Here is a 9,001-nt window from a genome sequence, read left to right on the forward strand (position 1 = left end):
GAAGCTGCTTTCCCAATCCGGCTGCTGACCTCGGCATCGAGTGACAAATTGCAGGTGATGGTAGACCCAAGATAGATAAAGCTGCTTACAGCTTCCAGTGTGTAGTTGTTGATGGTGATGTAGGGTGGGACAGTAGTCCCCTGGCCCATCGTCTTGGTTTTGTTTAGGCTGATGGTCAGGTTGAAGTCCTGACATGCTTGGCTGAACCGGTCTAGAAGAGTCTGCAGGTGTTCCTTAGTGTGTGTTGCCAATGCTGCATCATCAGCAAACAACATGTCCCGAAGGGTGAGTGGTCTGATCTTGGTTTTTGCTCTCAGTCGGGATAGGTTGAATAGTTTGCCGTCTGTCCCGGTGTGTAAGTAAACTCCCTCAAGTTGATGTTCCGAAGGCTTGGCGCAGGAGGAGAGAGAAGAATATCCCAAACAGAGTGGGTGCCAGCACGCATCCCTGTTTGACACCACGGCGGATGTTAAAGGACTCAGAATGGGTGCACACCCATCGTACTGGACAGTACCTTTCATGTCAGTGTGGAAGGACTGGAGGATGCTGAGGAGTTTTGGCGGGCAACCTATCCGTTCCACCATTTGGAAAAGGCCGGTCCTGCTCACCAGGTCAAAAGCCTTGGTAAGGTCAACGAAGGCCATGTAGAGAGGTTTATGTTGTTCTCTGCACCTCTCCTGCAGCTGTCTCAGGGTGAAGATCATGTCCAGAGTTGATCTTCCTGCTCTGAACCCTGCCTGTGACTCTGGGTAGAGCTTCTCTGCGAGGACTTGGAGTCTGTTTAGTACAACTCGAGCAAAGAGCTTACCGGTAATGCCGAGTAGGGAGATGCCACGGTAGTTGTTACAGTCACTCCTGTCTCCTTTGTTTTTGTACAAGGTGACGATGTTAGCATTACTCATGTCCTGTGGGACAGAGCCTTCTTTCCAGCACAGGCATAAAAGCTTGTGCAGTCTATGCAGAAGAGCAGGCTTCCCACACTTGAGGACTTTGGCTGTTACCCCATCGGTGCCTGGAGCTTTTCCGCTGGGCAGGCTGTTAATTGCTTTGCATACTCCGTGCAACGTGCTCAAGTATTGGTCATTGCTATTTGCTGCCCGACATTTGTTTTCTTCCATTTCAGAAATATATTTGGGTGTTTTGACTTGCACCTACCTGCTTTATGGGGTTTGGACAGGTGTGAGCGGCACGTCCGATGTCGCAAGGAGTGCTCAGGGAGTTTGTGTGAAAAATGACAGGGAACGTTGCTCCTAACCCATTTGGCATTCCCAAAGTGTTACTTTGAAAGTAGGTCATCTCGGTGAATTATAATTATTGCTGCTGCTGCTGCTGCTGCTGCTGCAACGTCGATCAATCAGAACACGCCGGATTGATGCGGCGGGCTCACGTAAACAGTTCCGTTTTGTAATTCATTCCTCTCCAGATGGCTTAATGTTTGGCATCTCTTTTGAAGAGACTTGCCTTGTAAGGACCCTTATTATCTTTTGTAATGCATAGGTAATCACATGTGTACTGCCACCTCTCAACACTTGCCCTCCTTGACAGGCCAATCAGCTGCTCACTCCAAATGTGACCAAAACATGCATTTTACCTGCTCTTTTCGGCCCCCATTTTCACCCATCAAGAGCCCGTGATTGACATGTGTAAGGACATCGAAACCTTGAGTGAAATAGCAAAGCCATCAGATCTGACAGCACACCCAAACTAACTACATATCCATTTATTCTCATCCCTGGCCTGCCTTGAATTTTCTCTCGCTCAGATGCAAGGCTACGGTCCTTGGTGTTAGAGCTTTGCTGGCGCCTAGAGCCACTGAGATATTCGACCGCCGCTTGCGCCTTGTACCAATCAGTTGGTAACGCAGGCTCCGCAACTCCTACTAGTAATAACAACAACAACAACGGTCACGATCAAAACATAAGGTTACGCCACAGACAAAAATAATTGTTATTCGGCGCTTCCTTTTAAAATGCCATTGAGTTGACGACAGTCTCCCCGAATGCCTTTCTGAGCCGTAAGCAAAACGTGAGCACACGCTAACGCTCGCTGTTTACTATGTTTTCTCACTCTTTGCAAACAGACAAAGTTATCTTCTCGGAGCAGGATTAACCCTCAAAGGCTCGTTCTCAGATCTAGCGGGAGCCTTTCGATTGAATAACAAATGAGTTTTGCTGAGGATTTGCGGATAATCTGGGCGGGCCGCCACCGTTGCCCTGGGACAGAGCGAGAGAGAGGGGATGGCTAGGGTGGGGGAGAATTCTGTTCTGCTGGGGAGAGATCGAAAGAGAGAAAGAAAGAAAGAAAGAAAGAAAGAGCAAAAAGGAGTCCGATTGAGGGAGCGACCTAGCACTTGAACTGCGGGCCCTAATTAACGACTGCTGTAAATGAAAAGCAGCTGGCAATAATTACATCATTAAAGTGCCTTTGGGGGGAAGAAAAGCATAATTTCTGCAGCTATCATCATAAATCTTGTGCTGTCCGACCTCATACGTTTAACATGAACTTTTCCCAAGTAGGTTAATGCGTGACTCGTATCAAGCGCACACTCTCCCTACTCTATAAATAGGCGTCTGCGCCCGCCCAAATGCTGAAGCGAGAGCCGACGCCTCTCTGCGGATGAAATTGCCCTCGTTTGGACTGGAGCGTTTACTCGGACCAAAACCAAGAGAATGGAAATACAATTTGACGATATTCTAGCGACCGAGCGTATTTTCAATTGAAATCCCGATAAATAGCAGCGGCCATTTTTGGGTTTTTTTTTTTTCTTTTCCATTTTGTTCAAACTGAACTGCTAATTGTCACGCTGACAGCGCGAGCAGATGAGCAATTAAGCAGTTAGGCTTATTTCACAAAGCGAGCCATAAACACCGCTAAGTGTACGGTGAAATAAGGCAGCCAGTTTGTGTGCTGGCTGGCTCATTTTTGCCACTTCCAAGCATGATTAATAGTTACATTTTTCCCCAAATTATTTAGACACAAATCATTTGGTACAATGAGCGGGCTATTACCACATACCGTAATAGACATGTAACTATGATGAAAGCTTTAATTTGTTTTCAGAGCACTTAGAGAGGTTACAAAAGCCACTTGACTCCCCGTAATCAATCATGTGTTACTTAGCACAAGTGTCATATGGAAATGCAAATATGCCATCTTAAATGCGGGGCTCCCGACAGCTGGCGTTTCATGGCTCTTTGAATCTCTGCTTACTGTTTTTACTGCGAAGAAAATTACAACTCGTCATTTGGCAGAAGATTTGTCCTCTGTGAATGACCAGGGGGATTGACAGTAGGAGTAACACGACGCCACTTTGGGACCGGCTGCAAACAATTACGCACACCGTGAAATGTCTCATGGCTGCAATTGTAATACGCCACATGCTATTTATTCCTTCCAATTTTGGATGAATGTTTCAACTATATTCAATGTACTCAATATGGTCACATGAATTTGAACGCAGTGGAAAACGCTTCATAACAGAGCGCTTAAGGCTGAGAATGAGGCCTAAACCAATGGAATCGTTGACAGGATTTGTCATTCATTTATCAAATGAATCACATTCTAACGGTTAGAATGGACGCTGGAGCCGTCCGTCCGTCCGTCCGTCCGTCCGTCCGTCCGTCCGTCCCCCCAAACAGTGAGATACGGGCTTAAGGAAAGAAATGTTCTTATTTTGTATCGTACATTCATTTGGATGAATCCGTATTTACAGCCTACAAGTGCCAGCGACAACACCAACGCCATTGCACGACGAGGATCCCGTCCGTCCGTGTCTTTTAAGATTGAACTTGATCATATTGATTGAACGCTAAGCCATGAACGGTACAATTGAAGACAACGATTTTGGCCAATTACGCTTGGTATTTTGTGTTACGTGATGGAAAAACATTGGCGCTCAGCAATTTGAGTCTTACCATGCGCATTGTTACATGAAGAAGGAAGCCATACTCACAATACTAACGCGTGAAGATTTGAAGGCAGACCCAGGACTGTAACATAAAAGAAGTGCCCCCCTCCCGCTGGCTCGGTTGACACATCAGTATGCTGCTGCTGCTGCTGCTGCTGCCGCAACAAACGCAGACCTGATTGGGACCATGAGCGTTCCAGTGCATTTTAAACGACTTGACAGACTTCAGGGTTAAGATGCTCGGAATCAGATTTGAATTACAACCGCTAAATGCCCCTGTCAAAGTTAATTAGGGCTGACATTGGCCATGTGTGTCGGCCCGAGTCGTTTTCGGAGCTGAGGCGTAGCTGAGCTAAACAAAGAAATACTCTGATTGCAACACCTGGGGAATTGTCACTGTAGAAAAAGGGTGGAAGGGGGGAGGGAGGGAGGTAGGGAGGCCGTTCTCATCCACTCATTGCTTATGTGCGCTCAATTTGGCAAATAAAAAGCCTACTGAAAAGTGCCACTCTGGTGACATGTAAACAAAGACTTTTAATACACCTTGACAGTTTTGACCTCGTTTTTCACGGCGCTTTTAATAAGCTCCCCAATGACGTGAGATCGGTGTAGACTTGAAGCGCTACGGGAGCTTTACGTCATTCACTATCGTTAAGCTTACTCTTGCTAGCGCAATTATTTGGGAGTTGTATTCAACAGATATTCATACACGGGGGTCAAAAGAATTACTAAAGGCACAACAAATCGAGGCAAATGAATTCTTGTGAGCGAGCGAATTCATCCGATCTCAATCAACTGACAGCTTCAATGTAAAAGTTCAACCCCTTGATATCAGGAAGGATAGTCAAGAGACGCTTTTGAGCCAGGGGTCACCTAGAGCGCTCCTCAACGCGGCGGCGGCGGCGGCAGCCTACTACAACACACACACACCTGGTGCAAATGATCAGCTCATCGGCAAGCTCTACTAAGCCTGATAAAACTACAAAACGTGTTAGCTTGTCTCTTAAAACTAAGGCCTTTGTTACTTATTCAATATCCTTGCTCTAGCTTTACGGACACTGTATATGACCTTATGATGATGACCTGGTTTATGTACAAATGCAGTATTGTGCTCTCTACAATATCGAACCAATGACTCTCGAGAGTTCTGACGTCATTTGACTGGAAAAAAACAGTTCCAGCGACACCTCATTACTCCTGCTTAGACCCCGCTTTTGCCTCTGCCCCCTCACCCCTCAAGTTGCCCGTAGTATAATGTAAACAGCACCCCCCTTTTTTTGCACAAAATGCATCAGGCTCCCAGTGACCTGCGTAGCTACCTCCCCGCCTACTTAACACTGGTGTGCATTACATAGAGCAAGTGCAAATTAGGTTACTGTCTAACTTCCACAGAGCAGCGGCATGCGGGTCTTCAGCCAGTGCTTATGAAGGATGTTTAAGGGGGGGGACAACAACCCCAGTAACCCAGTCATGAGGGGAAGGATTAGAGCACGACTTGGGTGTTTTGCTGATCGCAGCTTCACAAAACATCGCCGGCCGGCACAAAAGGGAAAAACAAATGGGACAAGTACTTTGAATAGGCTGCAAATCTTTTTTCAAAACTTGAAGGTGTAGAGGCACAGCGGTGAGAGGTTTGGGGATCCATGCACTGTGGGAAAATGCTTTCCATCTGAGAGCACTTCATTTAAAGGCCTTTCCAATAGTGCATTTTGACTGAGCTCAAAAGGTTGGAAGCAATGAGACCTCAGCCAATTGCGCTCCAGACCAGAGCCCAGTCCTGATTTAGTCGCTTCATGCCTCCCTCATCATCTGTCAGCAGGTCTCACGTTACAGTGCTGCTGCTGCTGGTGGTGGTGGTCAGCCTCGGTTCAATTTGCCGTGCGTGCCGCACTTCTGGGACATTCAATAAGCAAGCACGATGACCACAGAAGAATGAATGACTTTGAAACTTTGGAGTTTTCAGTCGGGTCCGTAGAATTACTTGGAATTTCTCCGGGGTGTTGTCGGAGATCTACCAAATGGCCAATGTACATGAGAGGATTGGCGAAAAATGTTTGACTTTGTTTTTAGGTTTGACCTATACAATCTTACACATGTCCATTGTCATTTATAGCCGTCTCACAAAAACATTGACCTCACCCTTAATTCATAAATAATACTAATAATACTTCTTGATTAGAGGACCGACCGACCTATCCCAAATCAACATCCAATAAAATCAACGTTCACACAAGGCAAAGACGACGCTAGTAATACTGAAATAATATGCCGAGCCTTCTTATTTCGCTGGTTATGTCATAGCGGCGGTCTTCTTCCTGAGAAAAATAATTGCGCCGCAGCGGTTTTCTCTGGCTCACCAACATATGATTCAAACGGAATCTACGTAGGTCTCATGCTCTGACTTATTAAGAGGGAAAATGTGTGAGACGAGAGACACGGCTATCAGATTATCCTAGATCCCATGCTATTTTGTCAAAGTTTTTGGTCCGAAAACTCCGCTTCAAAGCGGCTAATTAAGCTAAGTCCCGATTTCACGGTCACAGCTGGACGTGATTACTAATCACAACAGTTGGTCTGTCGTACAATTCCACCATTTGCCCGTTAGACGATACGCCGTGGGTGGAGAGATAGAGACGGCGCAGAATCTTCTGGGTCAGTAACGGCATCACATCTGCATTTGTTTACCATTTGAGCCCCAAAACAGTTGGCGCAATTTCATTCTGGATGTTCCTTAGAAGGACCCTGTTCAAAAGCTGATGCCTGTTTAGACTCGTGCACGCATACACGGCTATCCGTGCTCGAAATGCAAGCCATTTACGATGACCGCTTCTGGTTTTTTATGAGAAAACAAGTGCTCACAGTTTTGGAAAAACGAATCTAGCCCTTTTAATGGCTGTTAAGTTGTGGATGCAGGTTAGGCTTGAGCATTGGGGCCACGTGGATCTATGGACCAATATCAGGCAAGTCTCAGGACAATCGCCCGCTTTGCCTATGCGGGGACGTGAATCACTTAGTGTCCAAATGTTCTCGTTTCATTTCTGCTTGATGAAAAAATAGACACTGAAATGAGTGAGGAGGCCATCACGGCAATAAGGATGACAGCAAGGTACAACATAATTAGGTCATTTCAGCTCCTGCACAGCTTATTTCCGTTCAGCGACGCTACGTCTCGGCTGGTAAATTGCTTGCTGTATTCCTGCAATGAAGATGATGAGTGATTGTTACGTTTGACACCATGCCTACTTGATTTAAACAAATTGAGAAATATGCCACCAGCATGGGGGCGTCACTGTAGAGATGATATAAACCCACTTCAGTTTGAGATGGTGAATCACACTTGATTACAACGGGTCTGCTTATTCTCACACAATCAAAGGCTTGCGGTGAAAATAAATGACATTTAAAAGGCAGTAAACGTAAAAACAAATCATTGTTGGACTATACCATTGTTTCATGGCATGGAGATGGCCATAATTACGCTTTCAAATCAAAGGAAATCCATGATTTGCTGCCCAGGTAACATGCTTGAATAGCATGTCATTTAAAATAATATATTCCATGGTACCTCAAAATTTCTCTCGATAATAATCTGCACAACATCTTTGTGTGCGTTATATACACACAAATATATCTATACACACATACGCACGCACACAAGCTCAGTGGCCTAGTGGTAGAGTGTAGGAAGGTTGTGGGTTCAAACCCCGGCCGGCCAGGTCATACCAAAGACTATAAGAATGGGACCCATTGCCTCCCTGCTTGGCACTCAGCATTAAGAGTTGGAATTAGGGGGGTTAGATCATCAAATGATTCCCGGGCGCGGCACCCACCGCTGCTGCTCAGTGCGGGGATGGGTTAAATGCAGAGACAAATTTCACCACACCCAGATGTGTGTGTGACAATCATTGGGTACGTGTGTGTGTGTGTGTGTGTGTATACACACATTTATATGTATGTATACACATGCATATACACACACGCACGTTCTCCTCTGCTGCTGCTGGAGACCTCACAGCGAGCAATAGTGTGTGCATGCTTGCAACATTTTTTACCAAAAATGCATACATAAGTGCATAGAGGCACATCAAGGGGTCATTAATAAAATACAGGTATTTTATCCATATTGCCATCCATGTACACTTACAGTTTGCTACAAAATAAATTCCCACAACTGCCAGTCGTTTTTCCTCCCACGTGAAATGTTATTTTTCACTCATACCACTTCATTTACACACATTTCTACAGATACAATTTTTATTGTTTTGACAAATGCAGTATTTGGGGTACAGATACATTTCTTTTCTTACAAACCTTCAAGTTGGGTTTTTTTTTTTCTACGAATGAATTTCTTTTTTATATTCCCATGCGACAAATACAACTTACTCCAATTGGGACAATCCCTCTGAATCATCGATTTAAAATCTTTTCTTGGCTACATAGTGTTGGTCGCAGAGATGCTGGAGAGAAGATAAACATTATTTTATTTTTTTCTATTTCCCCTCACCCGCTTCCTCCATGATTACTTTTTGCAAGTTTCGCCCACACCACCGCTTGGCCACACCACTCTGGGCTCCCGTGGCCGCTCGGACACCGCTCCGGACTTCCGTGGCCGCTCGGACACCGCTCCGGGGGGGGGGGTTTCCGTGGCTGCTCGTCCGCCGTTGTTCATCGGGTACGCAAATATGGCTTGGATTAAACAGGCGAATAGGGTTTTGCGCACCACTTGCCCCCATCTCATGGAGAGGTTGACCCTGCTGGAGGGCCGTGTTCATCAGAGCAGAATCATTTGTTAACACGAGTTGCTCGCCTCCTCTGATTACCAGTTAGGATTACCCCTCAGCGGCTCGATAAGTGCCCGTTAATACACAGAGTGGTTCCGCTTCACCTGGGTCTTCTGGCTCTCGCATTTTAGTCATGACTCCATTCCTCACAACGTTAAGTTTAAAAAGCCAGCCAGCCAGCCAGCCAGAGTAATGTGTATATCTGCAGCCAGAGCATTGGAGCTAACCTTAGGCAGCAGCTGGCATTAGGCAATCACGAATAAAAACATAGCTAGGACTTGTAATCTTGCCAGATAGAGGAGTTGGCATCGAG

Source organism: Syngnathus typhle, linkage group LG16 (genome assembly GCF_033458585.1).
Source record: "Syngnathus typhle isolate RoL2023-S1 ecotype Sweden linkage group LG16, RoL_Styp_1.0, whole genome shotgun sequence".
Lineage (NCBI taxonomy): Eukaryota > Metazoa > Chordata > Actinopteri > Syngnathiformes > Syngnathidae > Syngnathus > Syngnathus typhle.